This window comes from Lathyrus oleraceus, chromosome 3 (assembly GCF_024323335.1).
Source record: "Lathyrus oleraceus cultivar Zhongwan6 chromosome 3, CAAS_Psat_ZW6_1.0, whole genome shotgun sequence".
Classification (NCBI taxonomy): Eukaryota; Viridiplantae; Streptophyta; class Magnoliopsida; order Fabales; family Fabaceae; genus Lathyrus; species Lathyrus oleraceus.
This window is the reverse complement of record NC_066581.1, coordinates 235,291,965-235,318,229: the sequence shown is the minus strand read 5'-3', so window position 1 is coordinate 235,318,229 and position 26,265 is coordinate 235,291,965. Positions and strand designations below refer to the sequence as shown.

Sequence of the window (26,265 nt, the reverse complement as noted above, 5' to 3'; positions counted from 1 at the left end):
TTTGGTTGATTTTCTAGCATTGTCAGGTCATGTTTGAACCTGATGTTGAAACACTTTGAATTTTCCAATGTTGTTAGGTCATGTATGAGCATGTTGATGCAACTTTCTTTGTATGTTTTCTAGTTTTTTTAGGTCCTGTTTGAACCTATTGATGGAACCTTTTGGTATCCTCTAGCATTGTCAGGTCATGTTTGAACCTGCTGTCGAAAATTCTTTGGATATTCCAAATGGCCATGTCATGTATAAACCTATTGATGGAATTCTTTTATTTTTTTCCAATATTGTCAGATAATGTATGAACCTGTTGACTAAATTTTCCTTGATATTTAAGCTGTCATTTTAGGTCATGTCTGAAGTTGTCGTTCAAACCTTCTTTGTATGTTCCCTAATACTTCCAGGTCATCTTTAAACGTGTTAATTAAGCACTCTTTGAATATTCAAGTGTTGACAGGTCATGTTTGAATCTGTTGTTGAAAATTCATTGAATATTCCGGTGTTGGCAGGTCATGTATGAAACTATTGTTAAAATCTCTTTGTAATTCCCCAATGTTTTTTCCCCGCAAGATTGTAATCCCCAGTGAATTTCTACCCTCATTTTTTGTTTTATGTGGGCCACCTTTACCATATATCTACATCATTCCCTACAGATATTTATTTCATTCTGCATCTATCATAAACCATCCTGCTAGGGTTTATCTTATGTCTGATCATATCCCCAGCAAATCAAAAACAAAAAGAATCATTCATACATTCATATCATCTCATATCATATCATATCATATCGTTTGTATTTAGGATCAAAATCTGGGTCTTCTTAGTATTTAACTATCTCCCGCTATGATCATATGAAGAGTGTCATACTTCATATTCTCTAGTCGAAGATACTTAAATAGGGGCAACTGTCACACCCTGATTTTGATCCTAAATCTCCAATTCAAAACATTCATCATAGATGTTGCATATCTGTATAGCATAACATGCATTCCATACCACATAATACCTAGAATATCAGTCGAAACAAATTTTGTGATTTACACACAAACCGGTTGAATCAATTGTCAAATGTGTCAAAACAACAGGGGAAAAATTTCAAAATCAAGCTTGCATACATCAGTTTTATTAATCTATGTTTCACGTAGTTTAACCTAGTGTGCTAGATTTATTTTTCGGCTAATTTTTCGGTCATATTTTGACTCTTTTGAGCGTTTTAACCGGGAACTTTTTATTTTAAAATATGATCAAAATATGTATATTTCTGAGAGATTTATTCCGCACTGATTATTTTGGTGCATTCAGTTTAATTTTTCGAGCATTTTTACGCCCAACTTTTACTCGTTTTGAGTCTTTTTTATTTTTATTTTTTAAGTCAAAATAATTGAAATAATTAAATAGATTTGTCTATATTTTTATTTTTATTTTTATTTATTTAAAATATTTTGATTTGTTTAATTTAATTATTTCAAATTCCTTTTACAATAAATAACCAACAAGTGGATCCCTTTTTCATAAAAAGAATTTGTTTATATACATACGAAAAAAGACAAGATATTGTAGGCACACACAGACAAAGAATAAAGCGATCCCAATGTCTCTATTTTGATAGTATTAAGTGGTTACGTTTTACTTTAATGCATTTTAGGAAATTTTATAAACATACACTCGAAAAAGGCTGAGCATACATAGAGATTTATCTCATTTTCAATTTGAAAAAAATAGAATAAAAATAAATGTGGCGTGAGATCCATTGGCCTTTGTTTCTTTTCATGCGCATTGTACCATTCACAAGAGATCAAAACACCACCTTTCTTATATATTCAGAAAATACTCTCTCTCAATGGAAGAAGTAATAAAAAGAGAGTCAAAATAATCCTCTTCTTGTTTTTTTTACACCTTTCAATCACCTACTTTATTATACTGTAATATAACTCATTTTCCTTAATACTAATCAATAACCATAAACCATAATTACAACACTTCTCCTCTTCCATGGTCTTCAACACCACATTCCAAACTCACCTCTACCACACATTTTCATAAACTTCACTCTCATCACAAATTAAAACACACTACACTTACTCCTTTTACCATAAACAAGCTCTTCTTCTCATCCCTACTATTCATCACCATCTCCATGCTAACCTTCATACTACCTCACAACCAACATAATCTCTTCATCTACATAATCATCTCCTTCACCATAAACTCTCAAAATCTCACATAAAATCACCACAAGACCACACTTGTTATACTCTCCAAATCTCACCTAAAACCACCATTGTGAAAATCATTCCCAGCTGCCAGAGAAAGTAAAATTTCCCACACCACCACGACCATCTCCGGCAACACCAACATCCACCGCTTCCATCGTGAGCAGCTCCGACCGCCGTGCGTTTCCGTTTGTCTTTCTCCTAGTCGCAATACCGCCATTACACGAGGTCCTTTCTCTTACTCTTGTTGTTTTCTAATATTTCAGTTTGTTTTTTTAACTAAAATAAATATATTACTAAACAATACATGACCCACGTGCCTCACATGCTGGAAAGTTCTATTTTTTTATCTCTTATTTTTTGTTTCATTTAGTTATTATTATTATTTTTTTTAGATAAAAGACTTTTAAATTTTATCTTGTGTTGTTGGTTTTTATTTAGGATCAAATATTTGCTATTAACTCTAGTTTTTCTATCTGCTGAGTTAAGTTATAAATTTAGTGAAGATTCTAAATGTTGATGGTTTAATTACTCTCTTACCACCACATATAAATGACCACAACAATAACACTGCTTCTCAACTTTACTAATTAGCTTAAGTTGGTAATGATGCTGCAATAAATTCATAAATATTTTTTCCCTTTAAAAGTAACATGTGGTGTGCTTTGTGTGGACAATTTACAAACATGTGATCTTAGAAAGCTATGTAATATATGATTTAAAAAAACACAAAAAAAGAAAAAGGAAATTACAATAAATATAATAAAAACAAAAAAATTAAGGGATTAATTACTATACACTGTCAGTGTAAAAAGTTTTACACTATCAATTCATCACCATTACCCGTTTGCATTACTTTATAGATTTTTAAAATAAAAGTCAAATTTATTTCAATATTCAACGTCTATTATTAACTGACGGTGTAAAATCCTTTTACACTGTCAATGTATTTCAATTAAACTCAAAAATTAATATCACTTTTATTTGTAAATATTTAATCTTTTTTCCACGCATCTGAGCAAAACCATGTCTGCTTCGTGTCTGTCCACGCATCTGAGCAAAACCATGTCGAAGTTCCTCTTATACAGAACATCGTCTTTGTTCAAGAAGAAACTTCCTGCCAATCTTCTCAAAGTCTTTCTATCATTGTTGGATGCGTCTACAGGGTACTCTTGATTCTTCAGAAAGCACTTGATGTCGTGATACCAGGGCTTGTCATCAACTACCAGTTCAGCAGCAAACACATACGCGGCCCTATCAAGGTGCATCACTTCGATCTTGGGAGCATGGTTCCAACGGATCACCGTGATCATGGAGGATAGAGTAGCAAGAGCATCTGCCATCTGGTTCTCATCACGAGGTATATGGTACGGCTTTACTGTTGTGAAGAAAGTCAACAGTCTTCTCGTGTAATCTCTGTAGGGGACCAGAGTAGGCTGGAGAGTGTTCCAATCACCATTCACTTGATTGATTACCAGAGATGAATCTCCGAAGATATCCAAAGTCTTGATTCTCAAATCAATGGTTTGCTTAATACCCAAGATACAGGCTTCATACTCAGCTTCATTATTGGTGCACTCAAAAGTCAGACGAGCGGTGAAAGGTGTAACACCCTTCTACCCCAAATTCATAGTTAAATAGATTATCAGAGTACAACATGTAGAAGAGTTTACATTTCTTACAACATAACACTTTTATCATATCACAACATAAAACATATTATTGATTAAAATAAAAACTTCGCAGCGGACAACAACACAATTATAATCTTTCAACATATAACAATTCATAATAATGTTTCATTATCGTCTCAACAAACATCTCAACATAATAGTCATCATAAACAACGTAATAATAATCAATTCTCTATCGAATCCCATAACCCCGGTGTCACATGACCAGAGCATTTGACTCGACTCTGTAGAATAACTCTACACTTATTCTTCAAACCTCAACAATAGCTACTCCTCTTTATCTGCACATTGCTCATCATAGATGAACATAAACACATGCAGAAGGGGTGAGAATTACATTATTAAATAATAATATAACGACAGAAATATAAACATAATATATTCCCCCTATGCCAACACAGCTCATCATAATCATCATAATAAACATACTCATGAACATCAGCAAAACAACATATCAAATGCAATGCACACACCCATGCATGGCTCAACACGACTCGGTATACCCATTTTGTGACCACTACAGGATCACCACTCCCAGATTCACCACCATAGAATCCGAGTTCCCCGCAAGGAACCAAGCCTCTCAACAAGCCCGGAGTCAACATCATCATTGGAACTCAGTCCGTTCATCACTAGGCATCGGCCTTTCATGAATGCATGCACACCAAACATGCATCATCATCAACATAGCAACAACAGCATCATATAGTCATGTTATCATCATCATTAATAGCATGACATACAACTCAAAACAACAACAACATTACAACAATATCATATCGTTACATAACACATTTATAACTAAACACGTAAATTCAACATCCCATCATCATGAACACCTCATACACCATCCTATAATCACTATTAATTGTTATAATACAATTACAGCGACTTACTAAGAGTCTCGCAACTCAACGCACTCAAAAACTCACCAACATCAACTTCTGCACAGCACAGTTCGCGCCGCGCAGCAGGGTTCGCGCCGCGAACGATGCGTTACATAACTCTTCTGGATTCTGCCCAGTTCGCGCCGCGAACTGGGCTTCGCGCCGCGAACAGAAGCCCTCTGCTACAGAACCCAACGCAGCTTTGCTTCTCTACTCGCTATAATTCATACCCCACGGCTAACAACCCAATATCAACATTTAACAGTCATATATACACAACATACTTCGATTATAATGCCTATAACTCAACCAGACTCACAGATCGGAGAATTTCCATCAAAACCCCAACTTCCCAATCTCCCTAAAATCCCCAAATTCATCAACAACCCAACATATATCATGAATTTGCTCGCATATGATCATTTAATAAGGTTCAGACCCCTTACCTCTTTGGATTGAAGGAAGCTCTGAGCAATCTTTGGCCTTTTCCTCTTCCTTCTCTTTCTCTTCAGCGGTTCCTCTCTTTCTCTGACTCTGAGGCAAAATACGTGACAAAACTTCTGAGTTCTCACTTTGGCCTCTTATATCCAATTCCACTTTTACCCTTCCACTCTTCATATTCCATTTATTTTATTTATTTAATTATTATTAAAATCAATAACATCTATAATAATAATAATAATAATTCCCAATAATTCAACTTTATTTAATTAAATTAATAAAATAATATTAACTCAATTAAATAATTCTCTTATTTTAATCGGGGTGTTACAACTCTCCCCCACTAAAAGAGTTTTCGTCCTCGAAAACATACCTCAAGCAAATAGAGCCGGATACGACTCCTTCATCTGATCTTCACGCTCCCAAGTCAAGCTCTCACCAGCTGGACCTCCCCAAACAACTTTCACTAGAGCAATCTTCTTACCTCTCAGGGTCTTCTCTTCTCGGTCATCTATCCGAATTGGCACCACCTCAACGGTCAAATTATCCCTCACCTGGATATCATCCAACTGAACAACATGCGAAGGATCCGCAATATATTTTCTCAACTGAGATACATGAAACACATCATGCAGATTAGAAAGCGACGGCGGTAAAGCTATCCGATACGCCACTTCCCCAACCCTCTTCAAAATCTGATACGGACCCACAAACCTCGGAGTAAGCTTTTTAGACTTTAAAGCTCTACCCACACCTGTCGTCGGAGTAACTCTCAAGAACACATGATCTCCCTCTTGGAACTCAAGTGCCTTTCTCCTGTTATCATGATAACTCTTCTGACGACTCTGAGATATCTTCATTTTCTCCTGAATCATCTTAACCCTTTCAGTCGTCTGCTGCACAATCTCAGGTCCGAGTACAACACTCTCACCTGATTCATACCAACACAATGGAGTTCTACACCTCCTACCATACAATGCTTCATATGGAGCCATACCGATACTAGCATGAAAACTATTATTATAAGTAAACTCCACCAACGGCAAATAACTATCCCAAGAACCACTCTGCTCCAACACACAAGCTCTCAACAAATCCTCCAAGGATTGGATAGTTCTTTCAGTCTGACCGTCAGTCTGAGGATGATAAGCTGAACTCAACCTCAACTTAGTCCCCAACGCTTTCTGCAAACTTTCCCAAAATCTAGAAGTAAATCTGGGATCTCTATCAGACACAATACTGGATGGAATACCATGCAGCCTCACTATCTCCTCAATATACAACTCTGCCAACTTCTCTAAAGAGTGATTAATCTTCATCGGCAAGAAATGCGCCGACTTAGTCAATCGATCCACAATCACCCAAATAGAATCATTACCTTTCACCGTCCTCGGCAGTCCCGTCACAAAATCCATGGAAATGCTATCCCACTTCCATTCAGGAATCTTCAAAGGTTGCATCATACCTGTCGGTTTCTGATGTTCAATCTTTGACTTCTGACAAGTCAAACAGGCATACACAAACTTAGCAACATCTCTTTTCATACCAGCCCACCAAAACAATTTCTTCAAATCTTGATACATTTTAGTTGCACCTGGATGGATACTCAATCCACTCCTATGGCCCTCTTCAAGAATACTCTTTTTCAATTCCGACACCTCAGGAACACAAACTCTACCTTTAAATCGCAGGATGCCATTCTCATCGATCTCAAAATTACCACCGTTACCCTGGTTAACCATAGTAATATGATCAACTAGAGCGACATCAACTTGCTGACCATTCCGAATATCTTCCAGAATTCCACTAGTCAACTTCAGCATACCCAACTTTACGCTATCAGCGGAAACTTCACAACCCAAACTCATATCACGGAACTGTTCAATTAACTCAAGCTCCCGAACCATCATCATAGACATATGTAGAGACTTTCTACTCAGTGCATCTGCAACTACATTAGCCTTTCCGGGATGATAACTCAATTCAAAGTCAAAATCCTTCAGTAATTCTAACCACCTTCTCTGCCTCATATTTAACTCTTTCTGATCAAACAGATACTTCAGACTCTTGTGATCACTGAACACTTCGAATCTGGAACCATACAAATAATGCCTCCACATTTTCAACACAAATACAACAGCTGCAAGTTCTAGGTCATGCGTAGGATAATTCCTCTCATGAACTTTCAACTGTCTAGAAGCATAAGCTACAACTTTACCATTCTGCATCAAAACACCACCAAGACCCATCAAAGAAGCATCACAATAAACAACGAAGGACTCACCAGGATTAGGCAAGATCAACACTGGAGCACTGGTCAACCGCCTCTTCAACTCAACAAAACTCGCTTCACAAGCTGCATCCCACACATACACTTGACCCTTCTTAGTCAACTGCGTCAACGGCAATGCCAACTTAGAGAAGCCCTCAATAAATCTGCGATAATAACCAGCTAACCCCAGAAAACTACGTATCTCAGTAGCAGACTTCGGAGTCTCCCACTGTGATACAGCATCAACTTTAGCAGGATCAACAGAAATCCCACCACCCGAAATCACATGGCCAAGGAAACTCACTTCCTTCAACCAGAACTCACATTTAGATAACTTTGCATATAATTTCTTTTCTCTTAACACCTGCAGAAGAATTCTCAGATGTCCTGCATGCTCTTCTTCCGTCTTAGAATATATCAATATATCATCTATGAACACCACAACAAAATCATCAAGGTACGGATGAAATATACGATTCATATATTCCATAAACACACCTGGAGCATTAGACACACCGAACGGCATCACAGTGTATTCATAATGACCATACCTCGTACGGAAAGCAGTCTTCGCAATATCCCCTGACTTCACTCGAATCTGATGATAACCCGACCGCAAATCAATCTTACTGAAAACATGAGCTCCAACCAACTGGTCCATCAAATCATCAATCCTCGGCAATGGATACCGATTCTTGATAGTCACCTTATTCAACTGCCGATAATCGACACACAACCTCATCGTACCTTCTTTCTTCTTCACTAACAATACTGGTGCACCCCAAGGAGAAACACTTGGACGCACAAACTTCTTCTCCAGCAATTCCTCAAGTTGCTTCTTCAGTTCAACTAATTCAGTTGCCGACATTCTATAAGGAGACATCGACACTGGACTCGTACCTGGTACTAAGTCAATGGCAAATTCGACTTCACGTTCTGGAGGTAAATCACTTACATCCTCCGGAAACACATCCTGAAATTCACAGACAACAGGCAAATCTACCCTCACTACTTTCTTATCCGCTTGCAGAGACGCAAATAAAGCGAATACCTGAGCTTCATCTTTCACAAAATCCCCCACCTGCCTAGCAGATAGAAATCTTGCCTCATCATTCTCACCAACTTCAGAAAACCGCACCGTCTTCCTATAGCAGTTGATAAACACGCCATAGAATTCTAGCCAATTCATTCCCAGAATAATGTCAATTTGGTGCAAGGGTAAGCACACCAAATCAACCACGAACTCCCTCTCAAAGATCGTCAAATGACAACCTCGACAGACAACAGAAGTCTTCACAGAACCATTAGCAGGAGTATCTATCACCATACTTCCGCCTAGGGACGACATAATCACACCAATCCTGGTCGCACACTCGTACGAAATAAACGAATGAGTAGCACCAGTGTCAACAATAGCAAGCAGTTCAACATTATTAATCAAGCAAGTACCTTTAATCAGATTATCTTCTTTAGGAGCTTCAGCCCCACTCAGAGCAAACACCCTACCAGTAGTATGAGCTGCAGTAGCCGCCTTCTTCGGTTTCGAGCACTGCGAACTGATATGGCCTTTCTCGCCACAATTAAAACACGTCGGACCAGCATCCTTACATTCAGTAACTCTATGACCAGCCTGACCGCATCGGAAACATCTCAGCACTCTCTTGGTACAGCTATCAGCACGGTGGCCTGGCTCGCCACACTTGAAACATTTACCAGCTATGGAAGATCCTCCCCCACTTGGCTTCTTCTCATCTACCACTTTCTGCTTACCTTTACCATTCGGAGATGCATAAGGACTACCACGATCCTTATTCTTCTTCTCACTAAGACTCTTGTAATGAGCAGTCCTAGCCTTGCTATCTTCATCAAATATCCTGCACTTATTAACCAGTGTAGGAAACCTACGAATCTCCTGGTAACCAATGCCTTGTTTGATCTCGGGACGCAACCCGTTCTCAAACTTGACACACTTGGATCCCTCAGCACCAGCATCATTATAATGAGGACAATACTGCACCAGCTCCTCAAACTTCGAAGCGTAATCAGCAACAGACATGTTACCCTGTTTCAGTTCTAGAAATTCCATCTCCTTCTTACATCGCACATCAGCAGGAAAATATTTCTCCAGAAAGACCGTCTTGAACCTCTCCCAAGTCATCTCAGCACCTGGTACTGAAATTCTCTGGCGAGTGTTATCCCACCAGTTTTCAGCCTCTTCAGATAACATATGCGTACCAAACTGCACTTTCTGTGCTTCAGTACACGTCATCACCCGGAAGATCTTCTCAATTTCCCTCAGCCAAATCTGAGCACCATCTGGATCATAGCGCCCTTTGAATGTAGGAGGGTTATTCTTCAGAAACCTTCCCAAATTCTTAAACTCGTCGACCGGCGGATTCTGCTGCGCCTGCATAGCCTGCGCTATAGCAGCCAAAGCCTCAGCAATCGCACAGTCATTTTCTCCAGCCATACTTGTAGCACCTCAAATTTGCACCTATCATTGTACATACCATTTCATATTAGGTCATAGCATATCATGATACATTGCATAGCATTGCATTGTCCCTAGTTGCCTCAAGAGCAAGCAAGCAAGAATTAGGTCAAACTGATCAGGAGATCAGTCAACCAATCAAGCAAAGTTGTTTCCCAAGGAGCCAAGGCCCTAGGGTTTGTCCAACAAGTTCACATGACTTGGGGGTCTATTTGAAGTGTTCAAGTCAAGGGTTTGAAGGCTCAAGGGTCATCAGTCAATGCACAGCCAGGCAAAAAACCCTAGACAATCAACAATCAGTCAAAGCAGTGGATGGTGGCCATTCTTGTGGAATTTGGGCACCATGATCAATAATCAAGAGTCCATACAACTTGGGACATCATTTGAAGTCAAGGTCTCAAGGAATTAGGGTTTGGAATTCATCAGAAGTGCACAGTCAGTCCAAAACCCTAGAAAAGTCAAAGTTGGTCAACTGTGGTTGATTCTATGAATTTGATGGATGGAAATGGTTTGAGAGAGCTTATTCATGTCCTAATAGGCCTCATATGTCATGGCAATCAACATCATTGAAGAATTTGAAGCCAAACAGAAAATTTCCCAAAATAGAAACTGGACCTGTAATTTTAACTGCCAAAAATGGAAACTTCTTGATCCTCAACTTACATCATGATACAAGCTTCAAATGAATTTTTGCCCAACATGAAAGTTGAAGATCTTGTCTTCCCATTTTCAAAAAGTCCAAGAACTCTCAAATCCCATGTGCGGTTGTCAAGATATGATCAATTCAATTTCAAAAATTTGTGAACTTCAAAAGGGCATATCTCTCAAACCATAAGGCCAAATTTGGTGGGGTTTTTTCCTACAAACCACATTTTTTCCTCCTCTTTCCAAAAATGTAAACATCATGTACCAAAACCTTGCCATTCAAAATGGCATTTTTGGACCTATTTCATTTAAAAATCAAGTTTGACCAACCATTGACTTTTTGATTTAAACACTTTTTCTCACTTTGGCCAATTGGGAAATGTTTTAAATCATATTTGAAATTTGCTCCAAGCCCTAAATCATCATCATACCACTATTTTACCACCATTTTGGACAAAAATTCAAACTTGGCAAATTGTGCATTTGGCTTCATAAGAGTAAAGCAAGTACAGCAATCCTTCAGCACACACAAAACAGCAGAATTTTAGTCTGTTTACAGCCTGGCCAAAGCCCACTCGAGCAGCAAACACACCTCCATTATCCACTTTGGTACAAATTAGCAAAGTTGCAAATCATGTCATTAAACAAAAACCAGCTTAACACATCATTAGCAGACCTTAAACAGCTGATATTTAAGTCTCATTTTCTGGATTGCAACCCTAGTTTTTGACAGCTACCAAACAGAAAAACAGATACTCTCCTTCTTGCGTTTTGGCCTGTTAGCAAAATTCTGCAAAACCCTTGAAGAAACTCGAGTAACCTTCATTCCTTCATCATCCAAACCACATTTTGAAGCTTAATCAACCTCCATTCCCTTGCTGTAACAGCTCCTTCTCACTCTGTTTTCACCAAAGCTCAGTAATGGAAAATCGTGAGTTGGATACTTTCAAGCATCTTTGAGCTGGCTTACTTCAAGAATCCTCCATTCTAGAGCACGAGGAGGGACTGTTTGAGCTTAAAATCACCAGAACAACACTGCAGCTCGACTTTCTTCAAAACAAGTAAGTGATTCGATCTGCACCATTTACCAAATCATGAGATGTTTTAGATAGGTCTTGGTATGCTTGTTCCACTGCAACTTGTTTCATGTGATATGGTTTTGCATTGAGTGAGAAATCTGCTTTGTAAGTTTTGTGTCCATACTTGTTTTGCTCGATCTGCTTTATTCATGATGAGTTAGTGAAAATGGATAGCATACTCACGTTATATGTTGCATGATGATTCTATTGGTGTGCTTGTTTGGTCATTCCGAGCATTTCGAAATTTTGACTTGTTGAAGGTGATGGACATATGCACTGTTGTATTGAACCCTCACTCTGTCCAAAATTCCCATGTTTATGTGTGTTTTGCTGTTGATTAAATGATGAGGTTTCATGGTCACGATTATGTGTTAATGTTGTTGTTCATGTGGATGATGATTGATGAACATGAAGATAAAACCCTGCTGCTGTTATGAACCCGAGACAAGTTTCCAGAAATTTACATGATTTGTGTTTAGGTTTGTTTGTTTGTCCATTATTGCATGATCATTGTTATGTCCTTGCCCTGCTGTTGGCCATGCTAATCGATCGTTGATGAGTTTTGATGAAGCTACCAATACCATTGCTGCTAAAACCCTGCTGCTGTTTCTTTTAAAAAAACCTAAGGTTGCCCCTGAAAATCCATATGTTTTGTGTTCGTTGTATTTGGACATGGATGCTTGCTTGTTGCATATTTGTTATGATACGTGTTGCTGTTCATTTGTTGTTGTTTTTGATCGATTGATGAAGCTGAACCATGAACTTGACTGCTAAAACCCTAGGGTTTTGTTAAACCCAGAAATATTGAAGCTCATTGGCCGTGTTCACTGTTCCATTGGCAACAGCCAATGAGAACATTTCCTGGGGCGCCCTGAAACGACGCCGTTTCAATTAGTGAGGCGCAGAATTACACTTATGCCATCGGTTGACCACATGTTGACCATCTTGCCATGCTATTTTGTTCATCTTGCTTCAATTATTCACTCCATTTCCAAATTAATTTCTCTTTCAATTTTCATCCAAAAATCATGAAACTTTTTGCATCATGTCCATGAAGATGTCTAGTATTTTATTGTGATTTTTAATTAATTTTCCATTGGCTGGATTTTAATTGATAATTATTTTCTTGACATGTATGCATAAATGATACATTGAGCCATTCCTTTTGTGAAATTGTCATGATGCATCCAATGAGCCTGAAATTTTTTGTGGTGAAACTAGACACATTGACCTTCATTTCCATATAAAGTTTGTGCATTTATCATTTGTGGATTGTGAGCTTTGATTTTTTGAAGTTATGTGTTACATTTGATGCTACATGGATGACATGCATTTTCACAAATTTTGTTCACACACTTCCTTATATCCAAATGATCCCAAAATTTGTGTGAATGATCTCCTACATGTCTAGTTTGTGTATGAATTTTCTGGGAATTAATTGTTCTGTTTCCAATTTATTTGAGAATTTTCTTCCATGCTTTGTCATTTGTTGACTTTTTGTGCTATACATTGCCAAATTTTTTTTTGAAATTCTCAAATCTTATTGTATGTCCATGAAATTTCATATGTGATAACTAGACATCTCAAGCTTTGCATTGGTGTTAATCTCATTCATTTCTCTTCTGTTTTCAAATTGATATGATTTTTTGAAGTTGACCCATGCTTGTTGACTTTCATCATGCTTACTTGAATTTGGTTTGACTTCATGATTTTACTTGACTGCCTTCCTCTCATCCAAATGCAATGAAATTTGACATGCTTGCCATGCTAGATGTTAGGATTGAGTGTGATTTATTTCATGATTTTTGAGATTGTTTGGGTTGACTTTTGAAAGAGGTCTTGCTGTTGACCTATTTGTGCTCCTTCTTGCCATGCTTTGCATCCTTTTGCATATGAAATGACATTGATGCATGATATAATTATGAATCCAATTGAGAATGCTTCTTGAATGTTTAGACTTGGTTTGGGTTGACTTTTCCTTGCTGCCTTGACTTTTTCTTTCATCTTTGACCCTAGGCTAGTCCTAGTGGTCTTTTGAGCTTACAATTGAGTTCCTGTTTCAGGTTAAGCACCAATGCCTCAAAGATCATTCAAATTTGATTGAGTTGAATTGTTTATCATGTGCTAACCCTTGTTTTGTAGGTTGACTCATGTAACTTGAGTCTTTGTGCTTTGCACATTGGTCCCTCTGTGGTTGACTATTGGTTCATTTCCTTTTGATTTTGACTGTTGAACTGTTTACTGATTAGTTTGACTTTTGCAGGTACTTTAGCTGCTTAAGTTCTTTGAACTTGATTTGCTTTGCTTTTTAGCAACTTGCTTGAGGTATAATCTCTTTACTTCATGTAGTCTGGAGACCCGGTCTGTTATTTGACCGGGCAAACTGTCTGAAGTCCTCCTTAAGAGGCCATGCTTGTGTGTGTTTAAAATTGTCCCAAGCAGGAAAAGTCCTTCAAGTAAGGCAATTGGTGGAAGGTAGGGATATGCAATCTATCCCCCACTATTCAGTGAGTCATCTCATTGCTCCCATCACATGGTTGATGCATTGGGATACAAACCCAAGATCTTGTACGAAGTGTACAGTGTCAGAGTCTTCGAGTATAGAAGGGTTCCCACTTTCTGGACCCATGCTCATTTGTCTATTAGCTCTCCCTGGCCAGGGATAAGAGCTGTGAGGTCTCATCCTCACTTCATCCTTTCATCTGCTTCACCTTAGCCTCTCAATGGCAAGGTTAAGAGCACACTTCACCCCATTCCAGAGGTTTGTTTGTTGAGGTTGATATGACCCCTCAACTAAAACCTAACCCTTGTGTGAGCCTCTTGTGTGTATATAGTGTGTGCTATCTGTGATTGTGATTGCTTTGCTTCTTAGGCTAGCTTAGACTTGCTTCCTGTGCAAGTTAGGTTTAGTTTAGACTACTCCTTGTTTGCTCTCGCCCTCGTTGCGATCGAGCCTTTTCCTTTCTCTCGCCCTCGTTGCGATCGAGCCTTTTCTCTTCTCTCGCCCTCGTTGCGATCGAGCCTTTTCCTTTCTCTCGCCCTCGTTGCGATCGAGCCTTTTCTCTTCTCTCGCCCTCGTTGCGATTGAGATCTTCCCTTTCTCTTGCCCTAGTTGCAATCGAGTCCTTTTTCCCTGCCTGCCGAACTACGGCAACTCTGATTCTCATGTTCAGATGAGATACGTAGGCACGAGACGCGATGTCTTGCCGAGTTTGACTAACCACTAACACTAATTCTTTTCTCTCGCCCTCGTTGCGATTGAGACCTCCCCTTTCTCTTGCCCTAGTTGCAATCGAGACCCTTGCTTCCTGTGCAAGCCGTGTCTAGGATAGGTTGGCCCTCGTGCCATTTAGCTAGAAACCTTAACTTAGGGTTGACTTTTGCATGACAACATCTAGGCTCGAGTCGTAGTCTCCCTAGAGTTGTGTCTCCCTCTGTTATCTGGTTAGGCTAGATCTTTTATCCCTGCGTAGGGGAACTACATCGCCCTGATCTTCACACCAGATGAAGTATGTAGGCAGGAGATTGAGCTGATCTCTCCGGGCGCCCTTTTCCTTTTTCGCCCTTTTTCTTTCACCCTTTGTGTCCTTAACCACCCTTGTGTGTGTTTAGGTTCGGATGCCGATATAAGTCCAGTGATTGGCAGTCGGGCTCCACGTTTGCCTTTGTGTGTTTGTTTGTGTGCGTGTCAGCCGAGCTACGAATGCTCTGATTCTTCTCTCGTCTGAGAAGATACGTATGCATAGGATGCGACATCCTAGCGAGCATGTTTTGTCTCCCCAGTCCGAACTACTTCGACTCTGATGTCTATGCTTGATAGACTAAGTAGGCCCTGGATGCGATATCCTGCCGAGTCAGTTTCAGTCAGTCTCTTTCGTTTCTTTCAGCCAGTGTGTGTGTGTTTGAGCAGCGTTTAGCAACCATATTCCTTCCTTCTGTGCGTGGATCCCGTAGAGTACTACGGATGCGTAGGGTGCCTAACACCTTCCCTTCGCATAACCGACTCCCGAACCCATCCTCTTTGGTCGCGAGACCATGTCTTTTCTTAGGTTTACTTCGAGCGTTTCCTTTCCCTCTTTTGGGATAAATAACGCACGGTGGCGGCTCTGTTGTTTCTTTCTTTTCCCGCCGGTTTTTCGCGTAATGCGACAGCTGGCGACTCTGCTGGGGACTGTAGAGAAGTTGACCTGTGCTGGTCCATCTTCCCTGAGCGAGTCTCTCCTAGCGCTCTCTAGGATTAGGGTTTTGGTTGCTATTGCTGTGTGTATTTTATTACTTTCATTATTTGTTCATTTCCTTTATTGTTTGCATTGATTGTGTGCATTTATGTTTGCATTCATATTCGTTATTCATTCTGCCTGGCCGGTTGTCTGTTTTCCTTTGTGAGATGAGTTCTATACCCGAACTCGAGTGCACTCTAGGATAGGAGAATGGCATAGTCTTGTCGACTGGTGTGGAGTATTCCTTAGCCAGTTGACTTGCGAGCCCATTCACTTGGTGGAGGTCATGTTGAACTAATAATGTCACACAAGTTATTTGTGTTTAGGCATTATTCTTTCAATCATGTGCCGCAGAAGCCAAGGACCTTAGTTTACCAAACCCATCTTGGCCTATTTTTAGGACCGTAGTGCGGAGGTCGTTCAGATGTCAGTTCTGATGCGATTGTCACGCGATACTACACTCATAAGAGTTTCTCTTGAGAATATTTTTGGAATACGAGTATTCGTTCCTCCGATAATATTCGAAAGATGGAACGATGATTATGGGAACCTCTGGTAGAACATGTCTGGCAGGTCTAAACCCTAGTACACTCCCTTTGGGTGGTTCTTAACCGAGACTCCATGCTCGTGACTCTCAACAAACCCTTGATTCGTGGTTGAGTCGTTCAAGCATTGTTAATATCAATGGATCCCGGATCAGGTGTAAAACCTAAATCCACCAAAGCGGCTGGTTGATATTAAGAATGTCTGAACCGGTTCATGTGCCGTTAATATCAATGGAACTTGGGTGTCGATAAGGTGAAAACCTAAATCCACCAAAATGGATGATTGATATTAGGGATACAATGAGCTTTCCCACGACCTTTGTTTGGCGTGCTTTGCTTGATCCTTGAGTATGTTTGTTGCATCCATGCGTTCATGCATTCATCTGCATCCATATCATCAGAAAAAGAAAGAAAATTTTCAAGGAACTCAAAGGAGTTTATCTGCAAAATTTTCAAAACATGAAAAAACCGGGAAATTTTTTCACCTGATATATCTGATGAGATATTCTTGTATATGATCAAAATGCTAAATATTTCAAAGTTTGCAAATAAAACCCTCGAGTTCCTTTGAAATAAAAAACAAGCATATGCATAAACATTTCATGCATCATTTGCATCAGCAGGTGTTCTGTTCCGGTCTCCCGTCCTGTGGTCTGACCCTGCGATCTTCATTTATTTTGAAGACGCACTTTGCCAGTATTATACCAGAGCCATCTCTGCCAGATTGATGGATCATCCTGAGCAAGAGGATTGTGAACTCAGAGAGATATTTTGCCCGACTTAGTGCTGTTGATGGATTTATCCCGGGCTGGCATTGACTACTGTTCTGGGGCATGCAATGAGCAAGGTCTGTTCAAGAGCGGAGGATTCATCCATGACGATCAACCTGAAGAAGAGGATGCTGCTATCTTGGAAGAGGACGCAGAGGACTTGAACAATTTCATCATTCCTGGTGGTGTCTGTCACAATTGGGTCACTGTGGGCGTTCCTACAGTTGTTCATAAGTCAGAGTAGTAATCACTTTGTTTAAAAACCCTTCTCCCATGCCAAAAGGAGAAGTGATGACATTGTTGGCAACATTTTGTGCAATGATATTTTTCATTCAAATAAATTCATGTTAAACATTTGTTTTTCCATTTTTTTTCCCTTTTCACTTTTGCATGAAATTGGTGATCACAAAAAACCTTAAAAACAAGAATAAAAGCAATCTTTTCATCTGCATAACGATTGTCTTGTTTGTTTTTCAAAAAGCTTTTCATCTCTAAATCATTATGCAGGTTATTTCTCAAACCCATTGAACATAATGATCGGACGTCATCTCCCAATTTTGAATTCCCTGTATTCGAAGCGGACGAAGATGATGTTGAAGGGATTCCCGACGAGATTTCCCGACTTCTTGAGCAAGAAAAGAAGATCACTCAGCTGCATCTCGAGAATCAGCAGAACAGCCAACTGGGGCATCAAAAAAAAAAAAAAAAAATCAAAAAAAAAAAAAAAAAGGAGAGTAAAAAAAAAAAGAAGGAGGAGGGTGCAAAACCAAATCAAAAGAAATCAAAAGAAATCAAAATCAAAAGAAAGAAAAAGAAAGAAAAAACAAAAGAAAGATAGCACCCTCAAAGTCCCAAGTTGGCTGATGCTGAATTCGATCGAAAAGAAGAGATCAACTGCCATGTGTCATGGTCAGTCATATCAGCAGAGAGTGCAAAAGCATTCGACAAGAAGATCAAGCTTCGTGTGTTCCGAGGAACCTTGTGCTCAAGAAAGTCTTGTCTTTCGTGCCCGATTCCAGGGGCAAGTGGACTCCAAGCTATGAAAGTCCATGTGTTGTCAAGAGAGCCTCTTCAGGCAATGCTTTGACACTTACAGCAATGGATGAAGAAGTTCACTCGTCCTGTGAACTCCGATGCAGTCAAGAAATACTTCGCCTAAAAGAAAAAAAAAGAAACAAAACAGCTCGCTAAGTCGAACACCCCAAAGGGCGACTTAGGCAAAAAGGAGCGTCTCGGTGGATTGAAAACCCGAAAGGGCGATCCAGGCAAAAGTTAGAGACATTGAAAAAAGAATTTGCATCCCGCTAGATTGAGCACCTCACACTGGGGCAATCTAGGCAAAAATTAGGGATTTGGCAAGTAACTGCATCTTGACAAGACTGTGCTGTACATCTGTCATCCGTCAGGGATTCTCGATTCGTCGTCGACTGAAGCTTTGAATACATCGAAAATTCAGAATGGTAGAGGAAAGGTCATTATGTTCAATGTAGCCCTCTCCAATATATATCACCGATTTCAAACTTGTACAGATCTATGGAGTCTCGCCCTTTGCAGACTACCATTCCATCACATCAATTCGAGCTTTTAGCCAATTGTTTGCACTCTTATTTGTTTTAACTCAACAAATGTTTTGCATGTTTTAATTGATAAAGTATCATTGTTTTCAAAATAAACAAATTTTTCAAAAAATTGTTCTTAAACAAAGTGAACATTCACAATGATGGAAGGATACCTAGGAGACCCGCAGTGCTCTCCCGAGGGTGGTATGATTACCAACAGGTAAAACAATGGTTCGTATCTCGAGCATGACTTTATCTCTCTCCTGCAGAACCTCGTATGGTCTCTCCTCAGTGAAGTTACTCAGTGCAGTGTTGGTTGAAGTTGTGTATCTTCATGCTCCCGGCAGTACAGATTCTTCCTCCAAACCCCTGTTAGCTCTATTGTGGGGCATCCCCAGTAGAGTGCTGCTTGAGCCCTACCGTGGGGCATTCCCAGCAAGGTCGCTGTTGAAATACTTTTGTGAGGCAGCTCCCCTAGCAGAGTGTTTACTGAAGACTTCAACTTTCGCCTCTCCAGCAGGCCAGTCTTTCTCTCCCCCAACGTGGGTGTTTTTCTTTGAAGATTCAGTATTTGGTAGATCAACATCCCAGTACTATGTCATGCTCTCAGATGGATCCCCCAGCGGAGTTGTTTGCACGAGGAGCTTTGTCAATGCTTTTGTATTTCTCATCAGAGATCTGGCTGCTTCTTGGTATCCCTGATTTCCAGCACAAGTTGTTGTGGCACATACGCCTGTATGTTGAACTCTGTTCTCCGGTTGTGACCGACGATCCCTCCGGAAGCCTCTGGTGGCTCTTCCTCCCCTGCAGGATAAGTGTTCCCTGATATCCCAGTCCCCAGTGGATTTTCTTTGCTCTCTGGTGGCTTTGGTTTTCTCTCCGGATGGTTGATTCCCGGACCTGCGTGTTGAACATGTCTGTTTGTCAACATTCATCATACATTCATCATGCATAATGCATACATGCATAATCATAGCATTCAGATACTCATGATTGCAACTGTTGCCGTGTGTCTGTTGATGGTTACCTCCTGCTAATTGTTGATACAGATCTTTCCAATAGATGTTCCTCAAGCAAATATGGGTGTGTCTGATCTCTCCATGTAGAGCCAACCCTTTAAGCAGAAAGTGTCTACCCTTTCCTGCCATTTCCCCACTGAGATACATCCTCGTGGATGACGGTTGCTTCCGTTCCCTCCCTACACGGGATGGGTTTTCCCTATTGAGTTCTGTCCTCATTAGGATGAGTCTTGTTTCAGTCTGCCTTTTTGGATCGATCCTAAATTGGCTCCCCGTTGACTGTTTCTTGTGCTTCCCTGGGGCATAAATGAATAGTCGCTTACTAACCGGCACTCATTCATCTTATCCTCAGCGGAATTTGTGGGCCTCTACCTACGAACCGGTAGCTGTAAGTCCTTTCTTTACGGTCTTCTACCCACTACCCGGTAGTTGTAAATCCTTTTTTCTCACTCTGTCTCTTAGCAAGATTTGTTGGCCTCTACCTACAAACCGGTAGCTGTAAGTCCTATCTTTGTGGTTTTCTACCCACTAGCCGGTAGTTGTAAAATCCCACTTTCATCCCCTGGCGGATATTGTTTGTTGGCCTCTACCTACAAACCGGTAGCTGTAAGTCCTATCTTTGTGGTTTTCTACCCACTAGCCGGTAGTTGTAAAATCCCACTTTCATCCCCTGGCGGATATTGTTTGTTGGCTTCTACCTACGAACCGGTAGCTGTAAGTCCTATCTTTGTGGTTTTCTACCCACTAGCTGGTAGTTGTAAAATCCCACATTCTTCCCCTTGTTGGAGTTAACCCTTTGTGCTCATCCCGATGATGACTGGTTACTTCTCCGTGGTTTTCTGCCTACAAACCGGTAGATGTAATTCCCTCTTTGCAGTTATCAGTATCTGGTTTGTGATATTGATATTCTTTCCCCTCTGGATACTTGCCTTGATCAAGCAGTGTTGTCCCCATTGGGTCTTCACCTTCTTTTTGGATACTTGCTCCGAGTTAGCAACTTTATCCTCTTTTGATTGGTCATCTTTTGCATACCTAGTCTGGTACCCAGATGCCTTTCCTTTCGGTCGTTTATCCATTTAACAACCTACAACCCGGTTATGGATAATCTTCCATGCGAGGTTATTATCTACGTTCTGACGGCTATAGATAATATATCTCATGCGCTCTTTGGTCAATCTTTCGATTGTTATCACCAGCAGAGTAAGATTCGTATTCCCCACGGAATCGGATGTTCATCCTTTAACAAGTTTGCCTTCGCTCTCTTCAGGATATTTTCGGTCGTTTATCCATCTAACAACCTGCAACCCGGTTATGGATAATCTTCCATGCGAGGTTATTATCTATGTTCTGACGGCTATAGATAATATATCTCATGCGCTCTTTGGTCAATCTTTCGATTGTTATCACCAGCAGAGTAAGATTCGTATTCCCCACGGAATCGGATGTTCATCCTTTAACAAGTTTGCCTTCGCTCTCTTCAGGATGTTTTCGGTCGTTTATCCATCTAACAACCTGCAACCCGGTTATGGATAATCTTCCATGCGAGGTTATTATCTACGTTCTGACGGCTATAGATAATATATCTCATGCGCTCTTTGGTCAATCTTTCGATTGTTATCACCAGCAGAGTAAGATTCGTATTCCCCACGGAATCGGATGTTCATCCTTTAACAAGTTTGCCTTCGCTCTCTTCAGGATGTTTTCGGTCGTTTATCCATCTAACAACCTGCAACCCGGTTATGGATAATCTTCCATGCGAGGTTATTATCTACGTTCTGACGGCTATAGATAATATATCTCATGCGCTCTTTGGTCAATCTTTCGATTGTTATCACCAGCAGAGTAAGATTCGTATTCCCCACGGAATCGGATGTTCATCCTTTAACAAGTTTGCCTTTGCTCTCTTCAGGATGTTTTCGGTCGATTATTCATCTAACAACCTGCAACCCGGTTATGGATAATCTTCCATGCGAGGTTATTATCTACGTTCTGACGGCTATAGATAATATATCTCATGCGCTCTTTGGTCAATCTTTCGATTGTTATCACCAGCAGAGTAAGATTCGTATTCCCCACGGAATCGGATGTTCATCCTTTAACAAGTTTGCCTTTGCTCTCTTCAGGATGTTTTCGGTCGATTATTCATCTAACAACCTGCAACCCGGTTATGGATAATCTTCCATGCGAGGTTATTATCTACGTTCTGACGGCTATAGATAATATATCTCATGCGCTCTTTGGTCAATCTTTCGATTGTTATCACCAGCAGAGTAAGATTCGTATTCCCCACGGAATCGGATGTTCATCCTTTAACAAGTTTGCCTTCGCTCTCTTCAGGATGTTTTCGGTCGATTATTCATTTAACAACCTGCAACCCGGTTATGGATAATCTTCCATGCGAGGTTAATATCTACGTTCTGACGGCTATAGATAATATATCTCATGCGCTCTTTGGTCAATCTTTCGATTGTTATCACCAGCAGAGTAAGATTCGTATTCCCCACGGAATCGGATGTTCATCCTTTAACAAGTTTGCCTTCGCTCTCTTCAGGATGTTTTCGGTCGATTATTCATCTAACAACCTACAACCCGGTTATGGATAATCTTCCATGCGAGGTTATTATCTACGTTTTGACGGCTATAGATAATATATCTCATGCGCTCTTTGGTCAATCCTTCGATTGTTATCACCAGCAGAGTAAGATTCGTATTCCCCACGGAATCGGATGTTCATCCTTTAACAAGTTTGCCTTCGCTCTCTTCAGGATGTTTTCGGTCGATTATTCATTTAACAACCTACAACCCGGTTATGGATAATCTTCCATGCGAGGTTATTATCTACGTTCTGACGGCTATAGATAATATGTCTCATGCGCTCTTGGGTCGAAGTCGTCCTCCCCAGTCGAGTAAGATTCGTATTCCCTATGGAATCGGATGTCCATCCTTTAACAAGACTGCTTTTCTAGCCCTCTTCAGGATGTTGAGTGTTTTGGAACACCAACCAATTCACGCTTTGGCACTCAGGCCAATCTTCCGGTATTCATACCGAGGTGGCGATCAGGCCAATCTCCGATGTTTCAGATTGACATCAAATCTCTCACACACCGATGCTCAGTATTCAAACTGACTTGCGGCGCTCAAGCCATGGTTATCCCTGTGTTACTATTTATTTTGGTATCCAGGTCGACGTTTTCTGTTTCGGTGTTCAGGCCGATTTCCCTTTTCCGTTCCAGACGGATTCTTCTCTCAAGACTGTCTCTTTGCCGATCCTGACAGGCATTCTTGTATTATATCCAGTCGGTGCAAATTTCTACGGTTCTTTTGTATTCAATCCCTGTTTCCCCTGAAAGTCTGACAGCCACTGCTATCATCCGTTCGGGTTCCCAGCTGATTGAATAGGGGCAGCTGTAGCACCTCAAATTTGCACCTATCATTGTACATACCATTTCATATTAGGTCATAGCATATCATGATACATTGCATAGCATTGCATTGTCCCTAGTTGCCTCAAGAGCAAGCAAGCAAGAATTAGGTCAAACTGATCAGGAGATCAGTCAACCAATCAAGCAAAGTTGTTTCCCAAGGAGCCAAGGCCCTAGGGTTTGTCCAACAAGTTCACATGACTTGGGGGTCTATTTGAAGTGTTCAAGTCAAGGGTTTGAAGGCTCAAGGGTCATCAGTCAATGCACAGCCAGGCAAAAAACCCTAGACAATCAACAATCAGTCAAAGCAGTGGATGGTGGCCATTCTTGTGGAATTTGGGCACCATGATCAATAATCAAGAGTCCATACAACTTGGGACATCATTTGAAGTCAAGGTCTCAAGGAATTAGGGTTTGGAATTCATCAGAAGTGCACAGTCAGTCCAAAACCCTAGAAAAGTCAAAGTTGGTCAACTGTGGTTGATTCTATGAATTTGATGGATGGAAATGGTTTGAGAGAGCTTATTCATGTCCTAATAGGCCTCATATGTCATGGCAATCAACATCATTGAAGAATTTGAAGCCAAACAGAAAATTTCCCAAAATAGAAACTGGACCTGTAATTTTAACTGCCAAAAATGGAAACTTCTTGATCCTCAACTTACATCATGATACAAGCTTCAAATGAATTTTTGCCCAACATGAAAGTTGAAGATCTTGTCTTCCCATTTTCAAAAAGTCCAAGAACTCTCAAATCCCATGTGCGGTTGTCAAGATATGATCAATTCAATTTCAAAAATTTGTGAACTTCAAAAGGGCATATCTCTCAAACCATAAGGCCAAATTTGGTGGGGTTTTTTCCTACAAACCACATTTTTTCCTCCTCTTTCCAAAAATGTAAACATCATGTACCAAAACCTTGCCATTCAAAATGGCATTTTTGGACCTATTTCATTTAAAAATCAAGTTTGACCAACCATTGACTTTTTGATTTAAACACTTTTTCTCACTTTGGCCAATTGGGAAATGTTTTAAATCATATTTGAAATTTGCTCCAAGCCCTAAATCATCATCATACCACTATTTTACCACCATTTTGGACAAAAATTCAAACTTGGCAAATTGTGCATTTGGCTTCATAAGAGTAAAGCAAGTACAGCAATCCTTCAGCACACACAAAACAGCAGAATTTTAGTCTGTTTACAGCCTGGCCAAAGCCCACTCGAGCAGCAAACACACCTCCATTATCCACTTTGGTACAAATTAGCAAAGTTGCAAATCATGTCATTAAACAAAAACCAGCTTAACACATCATTAGCAGACCTTAAACAGCTGATATTTAAGTCTCATTTTCTGGATTGCAACCCTAGTTTTTGACAGCTACCAAACAGAAAAACAGATACTCTCCTTCTTGCGTTTTGGCCTGTTAGCAAAATTCTGCAAAACCCTTGAAGAAACTCGAGTAACCTTCATTCCTTCATCATCCAAACCACATTTTGAAGCTTAATCAACCTCCATTCCCTTGCTGTAACAGCTCCTTCTCACTCTGTTTTCACCAAAGCTCAGTAATGGAAAATCGTGAGTTGGATACTTTCAAGCATCTTTGAGCTGGCTTACTTCAAGAATCCTCCATTCTAGAGCACGAGGAGGGACTGTTTGAGCTTAAAATCACCAGAACAACACTGCAGCTCGACTTTCTTCAAAACAAGTAAGTGATTCGATCTGCACCATTTACCAAATCATGAGATGTTTTAGATAGGTCTTGGTATGCTTGTTCCACTGCAACTTGTTTCATGTGATATGGTTTTGCATTGAGTGAGAAATCTGCTTTGTAAGTTTTGTGTCCATACTTGTTTTGCTCGATCTGCTTTATTCATGATGAGTTAGTGAAAATGGATAGCATACTCACGTTATATGTTGCATGATGATTCTATTGGTGTGCTTGTTTGGTCATTCCGAGCATTTCGAAATTTTGACTTGTTGAAGGTGATGAACATATGCACTGTTGTATTGAACCCTCACTCTGTCCAAAATTCCCATGTTTATGTGTGTTTTGCTGTTGATTAAATGATGAGGTTTCATGGTCACGATTATGTGTTAATGTTGTTGTTCATGTGGATGATGATTGATGAACATGAAGATAAAACCCTGCTGCTGTTATGAACCCGAGCCAAGTTTCCAGAAATTTACATGATTTGTGTTTAGGTTTGTTTGTTTGTCCATTATTGCATGATCATTGTTATGTCCTTGCCCTGCTGTTGGCCATGCTAATCGATCGTTGATGAGTTTTGATGAAGCTACCAATACCATTGCTGCTAAAACCCTGCTGCTGTTTCTTTTAAAAAAACCTAAGGCTGCCCCTGAAAATCCATATGTTTTGTGTTCGTTGTATTTGGACGTGGATGCTTGCTTGTTGCATATTTGTTATGATACGTGTTGCTGTTCATTTGTTGTTGTTTTTGATCGATTGATGAAGCTGAACCATGAACTTGACTGCTAAAACCCTAGGGTTTTGTTAAACCCAGAAATATTGAAGCTCATTGGCCGTGTTCACTGTTCCATTGGCAACAGCCAATGAGAACATTTCCTGGGGCGCCCTGAAACGACGCCGTTTCAATTAGTGAGGCGCAGAATTACACTTATGCCATCGGTTGACCACATGTTGACCATCTTGCCATGCTATTTTGTTCATCTTGCTTCAATTATTCACTCCATTTCCAAATTAATTTCTCTTTCAATTTTCATCCAAAAATCATGAAACTTTTTGCATCATGTCCATGAAGATGTCTAGTATTTTATTGTGATTTTTAATTAATTTTCCATTGGCTGGATTTTAATTGATAATTATTTTCTTGACATGTATGCATAAATGATACATTGAGCCATTCCTTTTGTGAAATTGTCATGATGCATCCAATGAGCCTGAAATTTTTTGTGGTGAAACTAGACACATTGACCTTCATTTCCATATAAAGTTTGTGCATTTATCATTTGTGGATTGTGAGCTTTGATTT

The 26,265-nt window shown here is 40.0% G+C and overlaps 1 protein-coding gene across 1 annotated transcript in view; it reads left to right on the top strand.

Annotated features, from left to right (window-relative positions):
* Nucleotides 1–1,918: 1,918 nt before the first annotated feature.
* Nucleotides 1,919–26,265, top strand: part of LOC127126556 (protein DETOXIFICATION 21) — a 43,116-nt gene continuing 18,769 nt past the window's right edge. The window contains exon 1 of the mRNA XM_051055500.1: nt 1,919–2,435. The gene's annotated coding sequence lies outside the window, so the exon portion shown is untranslated. The remainder of the gene's footprint in view (nt 2,436–26,265) is intronic.